Source organism: Anomaloglossus baeobatrachus, chromosome 1, assembly GCF_048569485.1.
Source record: "Anomaloglossus baeobatrachus isolate aAnoBae1 chromosome 1, aAnoBae1.hap1, whole genome shotgun sequence".
Lineage (NCBI taxonomy): Eukaryota > Metazoa > Chordata > Amphibia > Anura > Aromobatidae > Anomaloglossus > Anomaloglossus baeobatrachus.
The window spans coordinates 606,615,861-606,631,892 of NC_134353.1; the positions used below are offsets into that span (position 1 = coordinate 606,615,861).

General features: G+C 53.2%; 1 protein-coding gene across 5 annotated transcripts in view; it reads right to left on the reverse strand.

Annotated features, from left to right (window-relative positions):
* KIF27 (kinesin family member 27) overlaps nt 1-16,032 on the reverse strand; it is a 202,743-nt gene that overhangs the window by 125,611 nt on the left and 61,100 nt on the right. The gene's annotated exons all lie outside the window — the stretch shown is intronic.

Sequence of the window (16,032 nt, forward strand, 5' to 3'; positions counted from 1 at the left end):
TCCACCAGATTCCCTGCCTTGGGCCTCCCAGAGCTGCAGAGCTCTTCCTGAAATCCTCCACCGGCAGAATGATTGTAAAAATGGCTGCCGGAGCTCTTAGGGGAGGAGGGGGCCGTGGGCGGCGACTAATAAAGTGCGGGAATCTGGTGCCCCACAGTGATCAGTGAGGGGGGAGGAGGACACCTAAAGAATGCTCCAGCCCTCACTGTCGACGTCAGGTCGACCGTCCCGCCCTTACCCCTGACTGGCAGGCCCGGGGGCGGGAGTTATGGTACTAGGCTGCAGAAGCCGGGGACTAAATTTAATACCGCGGCCGACAAACAGGCACGGTCGGCGCGGTAGTCCCGGCCGTCATAAAAATACAGCAGCCGCTGCAGTGTCTGTGACACGAGCGCTCCATACACCGTCCCCAAGGGGACACAGAGTACCTTTTGGATGCAGGGCCTGTCCCTGATGATATTAAGTCTCCTGTCCGGCAGATTCCCACAGGGGCTGCGGAGGGAGCCCGGTCCCAGTGCCTGGATGACCGGTTAGGATCCCACTTCTCCCAGAGCCTCTAAGGGATGGGGAAGGAAAACGGCATGTGGCTCCAGCCTCTGTACCCGCAATGGGTACCTCAACCTTAACAGCACCGCCGACTTAGTGGGGTGAGAAGGGAGCATGCCGGGGGCCCTGGGGCCCTCTTTTCTTCCATCCGATATAATCAGCAGCTGCTGCTGACTAAAATGTGGAGCTTGAGTGAATGTGTGCCTCCTTCAACACAAAGCACAAAACTGAGGAGCCCGTGATGCACGGGAGGGTGTATAGGCAGAGGGGAGGGGTTACACTTTTTAAAGTGTAATACTTTGTGTGGCCTCCGGAGGCAGAAGCTATACACCCCAATTGTCTGGGTCTCCCAATGGAGCGACAAAGAAATGGGGGATACGTTCCCTGAACGTGCCCCCCATATTCTAGAAGGACCAGAGTCGGCGTGGGACCTCCAAAATGGATTACAGCGACCGGAATTTGTTTATTTTCAATAAATTGGTGAAAGAGGAATGTTTCGGGGAGTGTTTTTTCAAATAAATTTTTTTTTGTCTTTATTTTTTTCTATTACTGACTGGGTTAGTGATGTTGGGTATCTGTTTAGATGCCGTGACATCACTAACCCCAGGGCTTGATGCCAGGTGACATTACAGCTGGTATCAACCCCGTATATTACCCCATTTGCCACCGCACCAGGGCGCGGGATGAGCTAGAGCGAAGAGCCAGGATTGGTGCATCTAATGGATGCGCCACTTCTGGAGCGGCTGAGGCCTGCTATTTTTAGGCTGGGAAGAGTCCAATAACCATGGCTCTTCCCACCCTGAGAATACCAGACCCCAGCTGTACGCTTCACCTTGGCTGGTGATCCAATTTGGGGGGGACCCCACGTTTGTTTTGTTTTAAAAAAAAAAACGCCTGGGGAGCCCTCCAAATTGATCACCAGCCAAGGTGAAGCTGTCAGCTGTGGTTTGCAGGCTACAGCTGTCTGCTTTACCCTAACTGGCTATCAAAAATAGGAGGGACCCCACGTCGTTTATTTTAATTATTAATTTTTTGGGGGGGCTAAATACAAGGCTAGGCACCCATTAGTGCCACATGAAAGGCACTAAAGGGCGCCAGCTTAGAATATGCAGGGGGTGGGACGTTATAATTGTTTGACATCTATCCATTCATCCATTGTAGCATTTTAGGCTGTGCGCCCACAATCAGGGTTTGCAGCGTTTTGGGCGCAGAATGTTTTCCCTGCGTCCATAACGCTGTGTTGTGCAGTAGAAGCACAGTGGAAGGGATCCATTGAAGCGTACCAGAGTTATAACCTCATGAAGTGACACTGGTCAGAATTGCAAAATTTGGTCTGGTCATTAAGGTGAAAATTAGCTCCGTCACTAAGGGGTTAAATAAATACGTGCGGTTCCCTCCAATTTTGATGGCCAGACAAGATAAAGCCCCACAGCAGGGGGCTGGTGTTCTCAGGCTGGGGAGACCCAGCCTAAAAATATCAGCCTCCAGCAGCCCGGAATTGTCCCATCAATTAGACGTGACAAGCCCAGCGCTTTACTCAGCTCTTCCCAAATGCCCTGGTGCATTAGTGATCAGGGTAGTAAGGGGTTAATAACAGCCCACAGCTGGTACTAAACCCTAGATTAGTGATGGCAACGTCTATGACACCCACATCACTAATCTGTAAATGAAAGTAAACAAACACAAACACAGAAAAAATCCTTTATTTGGAATAAAATACAAAAAACACCCTCTTTCACCACTTTATTAACCCCAACACACCCCTGAGGTCCGATGTAATCCACCCGAAGTCCCACATGGATTCCAGTTCTGCTATATCTGAATATCACAGCATAGAGCCACAGAGCAGCATTACTGCCCACTGTGAGTGCAGAATGACTGAGCTGCGGAATGAGTGGTGACGTCACTCAGGTCATTTGTGGTCACAGCTGGAGGTTCCCACGGTCCTTCACTTGTGATCGCAGGTAACCTGACCTCAGGTAAGGTTGAGTTCACAGACCTGCATCTCCTGGCAGAAAACCAGAGGGTTTTTTGCCAAGAGATGCAGATTTGGTGATGAAATTTTTACACTATATTCCTGCACCCAATCTGCACCTCTTGGGAAAAAAAGTGTTTCTTCAGCGCTCTATTGGGAGACCCAGACGATTGGAGTATAGCACTGCCTCCGGAGGCCACACAAAGCAATTACACTAAAAAGTGTAAGGCCCCTCCCCTTCTGGCTATACACCCCCAGTGGGATCACTGGCTCACCAGTTTTCTGCTTTGTGCGAAGGAGGTCAGACATCCACGCATAGCTCCACTGTTTGTAGTCAGCAGTAGCTGCTGGCTATATCGGATGGAAGAAAAGAGGGCCCATATGGGGCCCCCAGCATGCTCCCTTCTCACCCGCGGTGGTGCTTGTAAGGTTGAGGTACCTATTGCTGGTACAGAGGCTGGAGCCCACATGCTGTTTTCCTTCCACATCCCCTTAGGGCTCTGTGGAAGTGGGATCTTACCGGCCTCCAAGCCCTGAGGCTGGGCTCCATCCACAGACCCAGAGAACCTGCTGGATTTGGAGCGGGAGTGCCGTTCAGGGACAAGGCCCTGCAACTTTCAGGTACTCTGTGTCCCCGGCAGGCACGGACACTCTCAAGGCTTGCTGAGCGTTATAGTGCGCCGGGGACAGTAGCGCTGTGCGCTGGGGTTAGGTCACTGCAGCTTTGCTGAGTGACGTTACATGTTGGGAACTACTGCGCCGATCGCTGCTGGAGCGGCGGCGCAGCTGCGACTTGTGGTGCGCCGGGGACTTTACGCCGACCGCGCTTTTACGGCGGCGGCGCTTCTAACTTTAGCCCCCGGCTTCTGCGGCCTAGCGCCGCTTCGTTCCCGCCCCCACCCTGTCAATCAGGGTAGGGGAGAGACGCTGCTCAATTGGCAGCGCCGAGGGCTGGAGCTTTATTTACATGCTCCAGCCCTCTCACTAGGCACAGTGGGAAGCAGGCTTCCCGCTCTTCGTCTGTATACGCCCAGGGCCCGCCCCCCTCTCCACAAGGACGCCGGCAGCCATTACACATGCGGTCTGGCTGGGGAAAGGCAGCAGGCTCTGGGAGACCCAGACTAAGGGATTTCGGCGACCACACACCCGCTCCTAAGCGGGCGGTAAGCTGCACTTTAGTGCTGGCCCCACTTGTGCCTCAGTGTTATATTAGTGTACTTTTTTCTTAGTACCATATATATATATAGTTGCACTGTAAGGTCGCTTCTTGGCTGGACACCCTGTACTGCTCTGAGGAGGCAGCAACATGTCATCCGCAAAACGCAAGGGTGCCAAGGCACAGGCTGTGTACACTGTTTGTACTGCATGTGGGGCTGATCTACCGGCAGGCTCCAAAGACTCACATTGTATGCAATGTTCAGTCCCAGTGGCACTCCGTCAGCCAGAGCCTAATGTGGTGGTAGCCCAGGCAGAGACGCCCGTGAACCCTGCCCCGGTGACGGGGACAGACTTTGCAGTTTTTGCTGACAAAATGTCTGTGACTATGTTAAAAATCCTGGAGACCTTGCAGTCCAGGCCAGTTACTCAGACCATGGACACTGCTGTGTCTATGCTCTCCGGTCCCCCTCAGTTGGAACTAATCCGTACTTCAAGGGGGTCTCAAGCATCACAAGCTGAAGTCTCTGACTCAGATGACAGTCCCAGGCAGCCTAAGCGAGCTCGCTGGGAAAGACCCTCCACGTCCTCACACTGCTCAGGGTCTCAGCGAGAAGAGTCTCTCTGTGATGAGACTGAGGACGGTGATCAGGATTCTAATCCTGAGGCTCCTTTCAATCTGGATGCCCCTGATGGTGACGCCATGGTTAATGACCTTATATCGGCGATTAATAGACTGTTGGATATTTCTCCCCCAGCCCCTTCTGAAGAGGAGGCAGCGGCACAGCAGGAGAAGTTCCATTTCCTGTATCCCAAGCGTAAATTAAGTGCTTTTTTGGACCACTCTGACTTCAGAGAATCGATCCAGAAACACGACGCTCATCCAGATAAGCGTTTCTCTAAACGTTCTAAGGATACCCGTTACCCTTTTCCTGCTGAGGTGACCAAACGCTGGACCCAGTGTCCAAAGGTGGATCCCCCAATTTCCAAGCTTGCGGCTAGATCCATAGTCGCAGTAGAGGATGGCGCTTCACTTAAAGATGCCAACGACAGACAGATGGACCTTTGGTTGAAATCTGTCTATGAAGCTATCGGCGCGTCGTTTGCTCCAGCATTCGCGGCCGTGTGGGCACTCCAAGCTATTTCAGCTGGTTTAGCACAGGTGGATGCTATCATACATCCAGCAGTGACGCAGGTGGCGTCCCTAACTTCGCAAATGTCTGCGTTTGCGACCTATGCTATCAATGCTGTCCTAGAATCTACGAGCCGTACCGCTATGGCGTCCGCCAATTCTGTGGTTTTGCGCAGAGCCTTGTGGTTAAAGGACTGGAAAGCAGATGCTGGTTCCAAAAAATGCTTAACCAGCCTGCCATTATCCAGAGACAGACTGTTTGGTGAGCCATTGGCTGAAATCATAAAACAGTCCAAGGGTAAGGACTCTTCCTTACCACAGCCCAGAGCAAGTAAACCTCAACAGAAAAAGTGGCAGTCGAGGTTTCGGTCTTTTCGAGGCTCGGGCAAGGCCCAATTCTCCTCGTCCAAAAGGACTCAGAAAGAACAAGGGAGCTCAGATTCCTGGCGGGCTCACTCACGCCCCAGGAAAGCAAATGGAGGAACCGCTTCCAAAGCGGCTACCTCATGACTTTCGGCCTCCTCCCTCCGCATCCTCGGTCGGTGGCAGGCTCTCCCGCTTTTGCGACATTTGGCTGTCACAGGTCAAGGACCGGTGGGTAACAGACATTTTGTCTCGCGGGTACAGAATCGAGTTCAGTTCTCGACCTCCACTTCGGTTCTTCAGAACCTCCCCACACCCCAACCGAGCAGATGCCCTGCTGCAGGCGGTGGACTCTCTAAGAGCAGAAGGAGTCGTGATCCCTGTCCCCCCTCAGGAACGAGGGCGAGGATTTTACTCCAATCTCTTTGTGGTTCCAAAAAAGGACGGCTCCTTCCGTCCTGTTCTGGACCTAAAACTGCTCAACAAGCATGTGAACGCCAGGCGGTTCCAGATGGAATCCCTCCGCTCAGTCATTGCCTCAATGTCTCAAGGAGATTTCATAGCATCAATAGACATCAAAGATGCTTATCTCCACGTGCCGATTGCTACAGAGCACCAACGCTTTCTACGCTTCGTGATAGGAGACGACCATCTTCAGTTCGTAGCTCTGCCATTTGGTCTGGCGACAGCCCCTCGGGTGTTCACCAAGATCATGGCGGCAGTGGTAGCAGTCTTGCACTCTCACGGACACTCTGTGATCCCTTACTTGGACGATCTACTGGTCAAGGCACCCTCTCAAGAGGCATGCCAACTCAGCCTGAATGTTGCACTGGAGACTCTCCAGGCGTTCGGGTGGATCATCAACTTCCCGAAGTCAAATCTGTCACCGACCCAATCACTAACGTATCTTGGCATGGAGTTTCATACTCTCTCAGCGATAGTGAAGCTTCCGCTGGACAAGCAGCGGTCTCTACAGACTGGGGTGCAGGCTCTCCTTCAAAGTCAGTCGCACTCCTTAAGACGCCTCATGCACTTCCTCGGGAAGATGGTGGCGGCAATAGAGGCGGTTCCGTTTGCGCAGTTTCATCTGCGTCCACTTCAATGGGACATTCTCCGCCAATGGGACGGGAAGTCAACATCCCTAGACAGGAAAGTCTCCCTTTCCCAGACGGCCAAGGACTCTCTGCAGTGGTGGCTTCTTCCCACCTCATTATCACAGGGAAGATCCTTCCTACCACCGTCTTGGGCGGTGGTCACGACAGACGCGAGTCTGTCAGGGTGGGGAGCAGTTTTTCTCCACCACAGGGCTCAGGGTACGTGGACTCAGCAGGAGTCCACCCTTCAGATCAATGTTCTGGAAATCAGAGCAATGTATCTTGCCCTACTAGCCTTCCAGCAGTGGCTGGAGGGAAAGCAGATCCGAATTCAGTCGGACAACTCCACAGCGGTGGCATACATCAACCACCAAGGGGGGACACGCAGTCGGCAAGCCTTCCAGGAAGTCCGGCGGATTCTGATGTGGGTGGAAGCCACAGCCTCCACCATATCCGCAGTTCACATCCCCGGCGTAGAAAACTGGGAAGCAGACTTCCTCAGTCGCCAGGGCATGGATGCAGGGGAATGGTCCCTTCACCCAGACGTGTTTCAGGAAATCTGTCGCCGCTGGGGGGTGCCGGACGTCGACCTAATGGCGTCACGGCACAACAACAAGGTTCCAACCTTCATGGCACGGTCTCGCGATCAAAGAGCGCTGGCGGCAGACGCCCTAGTGCAAGATTGGTCGCAGTTCCGGCTCCCTTATGTGTTTCCACCTCTGGCACTCTTGCCCAGAGTGCTACGCAAGATCAGATCCGATTGCAGCCGCGTCATACTTGTCGCCCCAGACTGGCCGAGGAGGGCGTGGTATCCGGATCTGTGGCAGCTCACGGTCGGCCAACCGTGGGCACTACCAGACCGACCAGACTTACTGTCCCAAGGGCCGTTTTTACATCGGAATTCTGCGGCCCTGAACCTGACTGTGTGGCCATTGAGTCCTGGATCCTAGCGTCTTCAGGATTGTCCCAAGGGGTCGTTGCCACCATGAGACAGGCTAGGAAGCCCACGTCCGCTAAGATCTACCACAGAACGTGGAGGATATTCTTATCCTGGTCCTCTGCTCAGGGAGTGTCTCCCTGGCCATTTGCATTGCCTACCTTTCTTTCTTTCCTGCAATCTGGGTTAGAAAAAGGTTTGTCGCTCAGCTCCCTTAAAGGTCAGGTCTCGGCGCTATCCGTCTTTTTTCAGAGGCGTTTGGCACGCCTTCCTAAGGTGCGCACGTTCCTGCAGGGGGTTTGTCATATTGTACCCCCGTACAAGCGGCCGTTAGATCCATGGGATCTGAACAGGGTACTAGTTGCCCTCCAGAAGCCGCCCTTCGAGCCTCTGAGGGAGGTTTCACTTTCTAGACTATCACAGAAAGTGGCTTTTCTGGTAGCGATCACATCTCTTCGGAGAGTGTCTGAGCTGGCAGCACTATCATCCAAGGCTCCCTTCCTGGTCTTCCACCAGGACAAGGTTGTGCTGCGCCCCATTCAGGAGTTTCTCCCGAAGGTGGTATCCTCTTTTCATCTTAATCAGGATATCTCTTTGCCTTCGTTTTGTCCTCATGCAGTTCATCGGTATGAGAAAGATTTACATTTGTTAGATCTGGTGAGAGCACTCAGAATCTACATTTCCCGCACGGCGCCCTTGCGCCGTTCGGATGCACTCTTTGTCCTTGTCGCTGGTCAGCGCAAAGGGTCGCAGGCTTCTAAGGCCACCCTGGCTCGATGGATCAAAGAACCAATTCTTGAAGCCTACCGTTCTGCTGGGCTTCCGGTTCCTTCAGGGCTGAAGGCCCATTCTACCAGAGCCGTGGGTGCATCCTGGGCATTACGACACCAGGCTACGGCTCAACAGGTGTGCCAGGCAGCTACCTGGTCGAGTCTGCACACTTTCACCAAACATTATCAGGTGCATACCTATGCTTCGGCGGACGCCAGCCTAGGTAGAAGAGTCCTGCAGGCGGCAGTTGCCTCCTCGTAGGGGAGGGCTGTCTTGCAGCTCTAACATGAGGTATTTCTTTACCCACCCAGGGACAGCTTTTGGACGTCCCAATCGTCTGGGTCTCCCAATAGAGCGCTGAAGAAGAAGGGAATTTTGTTACTTACCGTAAATTCCTTTTCTTCTAGCTCTTATTGGGAGACCCAGCACCCGCCCTGTTGTCCTTCGGGATTTTTGGTTTGTTTGCGGGTACACATGTTGTTCATGTTGAACGGTTTTCAGTTCTCCGTTGTTACTCGGAGAGAATTTGTTTAAACCAGTTATTGGCTTTCCTCCTTCTTGCTTTTGCACTAAAACTGGTGAGCCAGTGATCCCACTGGGGGTGTATAGCCAGAAGGGGAGGGGCCTTACACTTTTTAGTGTAATTGCTTTGTGTGGCCTCCGGAGGCAGTGCTATACACCAATCGTCAATCGTCTGGGTCTCCCAATAAGAGCTAGAAGAAAAGGAATTTACGGTAAGTAACAAAATTCCCTTCTTTTACGCCATTTTTTATGCGTTTTTTTACCGCGGTTTTCTGCCAGGAGGTGCACATTTGCTGCTGAACTCGTCTGCACCAGATTTGAGCACCAAATTTGCACCTCCTAGCAGAAAAAAAAAAAAAGGTTTTTTTACATTTTTTTGGGCCAAGGGATGTATATTTGGTGCTGATTTTTTACACCATATTCCTGCACCCAATGTACACCTCCTGGCAAAAAACCTCATCACTACCGCATTATACTGCAAGTGGTAGTGATGCGTTTTTTTGCCAGGAGGTGTAGATTGGGTGCAGGAATATGGTGTAAAATTTTCAGCACCAAATCTACATCTCTTGGCAAACCCCCCCCCCCCCACTGTTTTCTGCCAGGAGATACAGGTCTCATCTGAGGTGAGGCTACTGACTTTACTGAGGTCACCTGAGGTCAGGTTACCTGCTGTTACAGGTGGAGGACCATGAGAATATCCAGCTGTAACCGCAAATAAGCAGAGTGACGTCATCACCCATTGCGGCTCAGTCATTGTCTGTCTGCACTCACAGCGGACAGTCATGTTCTATGGCGCTCGCTGTGAGATTCAGATATGGTAAAGCTAAATCGCCGTGGGATCTCGTGTGGATTCCTGCATGTGTGTTTGGGGGTTAATAAAGGGGTGAAAGAGGTTTTGTCTTTTATACCAAATAAAGCATTTTTTGGTGTCTGTCTTTATTTACTTTCACTTCCAGATTAGTGATGCGGGTGTCATAAACGCCTGCCATCACTATTCTAGGGTTTAGTAGCTGCTGTGGGCTGTTAATAATCCCTGATATTATCCTGATTGCCACCGAACCAGGGTAATGGGAAGAACTGGTAAAGCGCCGTGCTTATCGCATTTAATGGATGCGACAATTCCGGGCGGCTGGAGGCCGATATTTTTAGGCTGGGTCTCCCCAGCCTGAGAATACCAGCCCCCAGATGGCTTTATCATAGCTAGGTATGAAAATCGGGAGGAGCCGCATGTCGCTTTTTTTAATTAATTATTTATTTAAATAATTGAACAAAAGAAAAAAAAAAAAAAGTCGCATGTGGTTCCTCTTCTTTTGATACACAGCCAAGATAAGTGCAGGGGTGGAGCTGTAGCATGGGCTTTATCTCTGCTGCGTATGACAATACCGGATAGGAGAGGGAAGGGGGGTGGGAAGGACCCCTGCACCAATTGTTTTATTTATTTATTTTTATACCTTGGTACTGACCCGCATACAGCGTCTGTCAGTGATTGCAGGAGACACTGTCACAGGCTGGAGGCGCGTCTGACTGCAACCAATCACAGACAACAGGACGGCCGATGGTTGGGGAAAGAAGGGAAAGCCGTGTGTATGCGATGAGCCTAATGCGCGACACAGGAAGTGAATGCTCAACTTGGCAGCAGTGTGCCGCCATGATGGAGCCTCGGTAATTATGAAGCGCTCACTTCATTCTTGTTTTCTTCATTTTTCCTTTATTTTATTTTTTTTTTTTAATTTCCCCAGTGCCGAATCTGGATCAAACACCCAGAATCTCAGGCCCAGGTCTGGCACCCGGGCATCTTTGAAACCACACGGATCGAGACTTTTCCAGTCCGGGTCCGCCCAGACCTAAAAGAAGGGAATTTTGTTTACTTACCGTAAATTCCTTTTCTTCTAGCTCCTATTGGGAGACCCAGACAATTGGGTGTATAGCTTCTGCCTCCGGAGGCCACACAAAGTATTACACTTTAAAAGTGTAACCCCTCCCCTCTGCCTATACACCCTCCCGTGCATCACGGGCTCCTCAGTTTTGGTGCAAAAGCAGGAAGGAGGAAAAACTTATAAATTGGTCTAAGGTAAATTCAATCCGAAGGATGTTCGGAGAACTGAACCATGAACCAAAAGAACAATTCAACATGAACAACATGTGTACACAAAAGAACAACCAGCCCGAAGGGCACAGGGGCGGGTGCTGGGTCTCCCAATAGGAGCTAGAAGAAAAGGAATTTACGGTAAGTAAACAAAATTCCCTTCTTCTTTGTCGCTCCATTGGGAGACCCAGACAATTGGGACGTCCAAAAGCAGTCCCTGGGTGGGTAAAAGAATACCTCGATAAAAAGAGCCAAAACGGCCCCCTCTTACAGGTGGGCAACCGCCGCCTGAAGGACTCGCCTACCTAGACTGGCGTCTGCCGAAGCATAGGTATACACCTGATAGTGTTTCGTGAAAGTGTGCAGACTAGACCAGGTAGCTGCCTGACACACCTGCTGAGCCGTAGCCCGGTGCCGCAATGCCCAGGACGCACCCACGGCTCTGGTAGAATGGGCTTTCAGCCCTGAAGGAAGCGGAAGCCCAGAAGCACGGTAGGCTTCAAGAATCGGTTCCTTGATCCACCGAGCCAAGGTTGACTTGGAAGCCTGCGAACCCTTACGCTGGCCAGCGACAAGGACAAAGAGCGCATCTGAACGACGCAGGGGCGCCGTGCGAGACACGTAGAACCGGAGTGCTCTCACCAGATCCAAAGAGTGCAAATCCTTTTCACATTGGTGAATTGGATTAGGGCAAAATGAAGGCAAGGAGATATCCTGATTGAGATGAAAAGGGGATACCACCTTAGGGAGAAATTCCAGGACAGGACGCAGAACCACCTTATCCTGGTGAAAAACCAGGAAGGGGGCTTTGCATGACAGCGCTGCAAGCTCCGACACTCTTCGGAGTGATGTAACTGCCACTAGAAATGCCACCTTCTGCGAAAGACGTGATAAAGAGACATCCCGCAGCGGCTCGAAAGGTGGTTTCTGAAGAGCCGTTAGCACCCTGTTAAGGTCCCAGGGTTCCAGCGGACGCTTGTAAGGTGGGACTATGTGGCAAACTCCCTGCAGGAACGTGCGGATCTGCGGAAGCCTGGGCAGGCGCTTTTGAAAAAATACGGAGAGCGCCGATACTTGTCCCTTGAGAGAGCCGAGTGACAAACCCTTGTCCATTCCGGATTGAAGGAATGAAAGAAAAGTGGGTAAGGCAAATGGCCAGGGAGAAAAACCATTATCAGAGCACCAGGATAAGAAGATCCGCCAAGATCTGTAATAGATCTTGGCGGACGTTGGCTTCCTGGCCTGTCTCATGGTGGCAATGACATCCTGAGATAACCCTGAAGACGCTAGGAGCCAGGACTCAATGGCCACACAGTCAGGTTGAGGGCCACAGAATTCAGATGGAAAAACGGCCCTTGTGACAGCAAGTCTGGGCGGTCTGGAAGCGCCCACGGTTGACCCACCGTGAGATGCCACAGATCCGGGTACCACGATCGCCTCGGCCAATCTGGAGCGACGAGAATGGCGCGACGACAGTCGGACCTGATCTTGCGTAACACTCTGGGCAGCATCGCCAGAGGAGGAAATACATAAGGCAGTCGAAACTGCGACCAATCCTGAACTAATGCGTCCGCCGCCAGAGCTCTGTGATCCTGAGACCGTGCCATGAAGGCCGGGACCTTGTTGTTGTGTCGTGACGCCATGAGATCGACGTCCAGCGTTCCCCAGCGGCGACAGATCTCTCGAAACACGTCTGGGTGCAGAGACCATTCCCCCGCGTCCATGCCCTGACGACTGAGAAAATCTGCTTCCCAGTTTTCTACGTCCGGGATGTAAACTGCGGAGATCGTGGAGGCTGTGGCTTCCACCCACTGCAGAATCCGCCTGACTTCCTGGAAGGCCTGACGACTGCGTGTGCCGCCCTGATGGTTGATGTATGCGACGGCAGTGGCGTTGTCCGACTGTATACGGATCTGTCTGCCCTCCAGCCACCGATGGAAGGCCAATAGGGCTAGATACACTGCCCTTATCTCCAGAACATTGATCTGAAGGGAGGACTCTACCGGAGTCCAGGTTCCCTGAGCCCTGTGGTGGAGGAAAACCGCTCCCCACCCTGACAGGCTCGCGTCCGTGGTGACCACAGCCCAGGTTGGGGGTAGGAAGGATCTTCCTTGCGATAGAGAATTGGGAAGGAGCCACCACTGAAGAGACGTCTTGGTTGCAAGGGACAGAGAGACGTTCCTGTCGAGGGAAGTCGACCTCCTGTCCCATTTGCGGAGAATGTCCCATTGGAGTGGCCGCAGATGGAGGCAGTGCCGTTCGCGCAATTCCATCGCTGCCACCATCTTCCCCAGGAAGTGCATGAGGCGCCTCAAGGGGTATGACTGACCCCGAAGAAGAGATTGCACCCCTGCCTGCAGGGAAAGCTGTTTGTCCAGCGGTAGCTTGACTACCGCTGACTGTGTATGAAACTCCATCCCGAGGTAAGTCAGTGATTGAGTCGGTGTCAACTGGGATTTTGGGAAGTTGATTATCCACCGGAGAGTCGCTGGAGAGTCGCCAGAGCGACTGTAAGGCTGTGTTGACACGCCACCCGAGAAGGTGCCCTGACTAGGAGATCGTCTAAGTAGGGAATCACCGAGTGGCCCTGAGAGTGTAGGACCGCCACAACGGATGCCATGACTTTGGTGAACACCCGTGGGGCTGTCGCCAGGCCGAAAGGCAATGCCACGAACTGAAGGTGTTCGTCCCCGATGGCGAAACGCAAGAAGCGTTGATGTTCGGGTGCGATCGGCATATGGAGATAAGCATCCTTGATGTCGATCGATGCTAGGAAGTCTCCTTGTGACATCGAGGCGATGACCGAGCGGAGAGATTCCATCCGAAACCGTCTGGTGCTCACATGTCTGTTGAGCAGTTTGAGGTCCAGAACGGGACGGAATGATCCGTCCTTCTTTGGCACCACGAACAAGTTGGAGTAAAAGCCGCGACCATGTTCCTGACGGGGAACAGGGATCACAACTCCCTCTGTCTTCAGAGTGACCACTGCCTGAAAAAGTGCGTCGGCCCGAGCGGGGGGCGGAGAGGTGCTGAAGAAACGAGTCTGAGGACGAGAGCTGAACTCTATCCTGTAACCGTGAGACAGAATGTCTCTCACCCATCGGTCTTGAACATGTGGCCACCAGGCGTCGCAAAAGCGGGAGAGCCTGCCACCGACCGAGGATGCGGTTCGGGGATGCTGAAAGTCATGAGGAGGCCGCCTTGGAGGCAGCGCCTCCGGCGGCCTTTTGGGGGCGTGACTTAGACCGCCACGCATAGGAGTTCCTCTGGCCTTTCTCCGGCCTGCTGGACGAAGCGGATTGGGACTTGGCGGAGGGACGAAAGGACCGAAACCTCGATTGAATTTTTCGTTGCTGAGGTCTCTTAGGTTTGGACTGGGGTAAGGAGGAGTCCTTTCCCTTGGATTCCTTAATAATCTCATCCAATCGTTCGCCAAACAATCGGTCGCCAAAAAACGGCAAACCGGTTAAGAACCTCTTGGAGGCCGAGTCTGCCTTCCATTCGCGCAGCCACATGGCCCTGCGGACTGCCACAGAATTAGCGGATGCCACCGCTGTACGGCTAGCAGAATCTAGGACTGCGTTCATGGCGTAGGAAGAAAAAGCTGATGCTTGAGAGGTCAGAGACGCAACCTGCGGAGCAGAATTACGTGTGACTGCATTAATCTCAGCCAGACAAGCTGAGATAGCTTGTAGTGCCCACACGGCTGCAAAGGCCGGGGCAAAAGACGCGCCCGTGGCTTCATAGATGGATTTCACCAGAAGCTCTATCTGCCTGTCAGTGGCATCCTTTAGCGATGAGCCATCTGCCACCGATACCACAGATCTAGCCGCCAATCTAGAGACTGGAGGATCCACCTTGGGACACTGAGCCCAACCCTTAACTACGTCAGAGGGGAAGGGGTAACGTGTGTCAGTAAGGCGCTTAGTAAAGCGCTTGTCCGGAACCGCTCTGGGCTTCTGGACAGCATCTCTGAAGGTAGAGTGATCGAAAAACGCACTCCGTGTACGTTTGGGGAACCGAAACTGGTGTTTCTCCTGCTGAGAAGCCGACTCCTCTACAGGTGGAGGCGGGGAAGACAGATCTAACACCTGGTTGATGGACGAGATAAGATCATTTACTAAGGCGTCCCCTTCAGGTGTATCAAGATGGAGGGCAACGTCAGGTTCAGAGCCCTGAGCTGCGACGTCCGCCTCGTCCTCCAGAGAGTCCTCGAGCTGGGAACTCGAGCAGCATGAAGAAGTCGGGGAAGATTCCCAGCGGGCCCGCTTAGTCGGTCTGGGACTGAGGTCCGGGCAGGAGTCCTCCGCGTGGGACCTAGGGCCCAACCTGGGAGCGCGCTGCGGCGCGGACCGAGAGGGGCCTGGAGGCGACGAGCTAACGGGGACCGGGGCCTGTGTAAGGACCGGTCTGGACTGCAAAGCTTCTAGCAGCTTGGCAGACCATTTGTCCATAGACTGAGCCATGGATTGTGAAAGTGACTCAGAGAGTTTCTCAGCAAATGCAGCAAACTCTGTCCCTGCCGCTTGGACAGGGGGAGCAGGGGGGTCTACATGAGCCGAGGGGCCCACTAGTGACCGAGGCTCCGGATGAGCAAGCGAAACAGGGATCAAGCATTGCTCACAGTGAGGGTAGGTGGAACCCGCAGGTAACATAGCCGCACAAGAGGTACAGGTCGCAAAAAACCCTGTGCCTTAGCACCTTTGCTCCTTGTGGACGACATGCTGTTGTCTCCTAGGAGAGTGATCACTGAGGGTATATGGGAAGGGGTATACAGCCCGATCGAACAGAAATATGTATATAAATACGTATCTATTCCGGCACCCTGGGGGGGACCAGCACCGGGTGACCGGTGTGGCTTACCGACCGCTAAAAAGCGGAGTGTGTGTCCTCCAGATTCCCTGCCTTAGGTCTCCCAGAGCTGCAGAGCTCTTCTCTGATAATCCTCCACCGGCAGAATGCCAAAAACATGGCTGCCGGAGCTCTCAGGGGAGGAGTGGAGCCGTGGGCGGTGCTAGAAAAGTGCGGGAATCTGGGGTCCCCACAGTGATCAGTGAGGGGGGAGGAAACATACAGGATGCTCCGGCCCTCACAGCCGACGTCAGGCCGGCCGTCCCGCCCTTACCCCTGACAGGCAGGCCCGGGGGTGGGATTTTTGCTACTAGGCCGCGATGAAGCCGAGGACTAAATTTAAGACCGCGGCCGACAAGCAGGCGCGGTCGGCGCGGAAGTCCGCCGGTCTTCACAAATCAGCAGCTGCTGCAGCGTCCGGGAAGAAGGCGCTCCATGCACAATCCCCATGGGGACACAGAGTACCTTATAGATGCAGGGCCCGGTCCCTGAGTATGAATAGACTCCTGTCCAGCAGATTCCCACAGGGGCTGCGGAGGGAGCCCGGTCCCAGTGAATGGATGACCGGTCAGGATCCCACTTCTCCCAGAGCCACTAAGG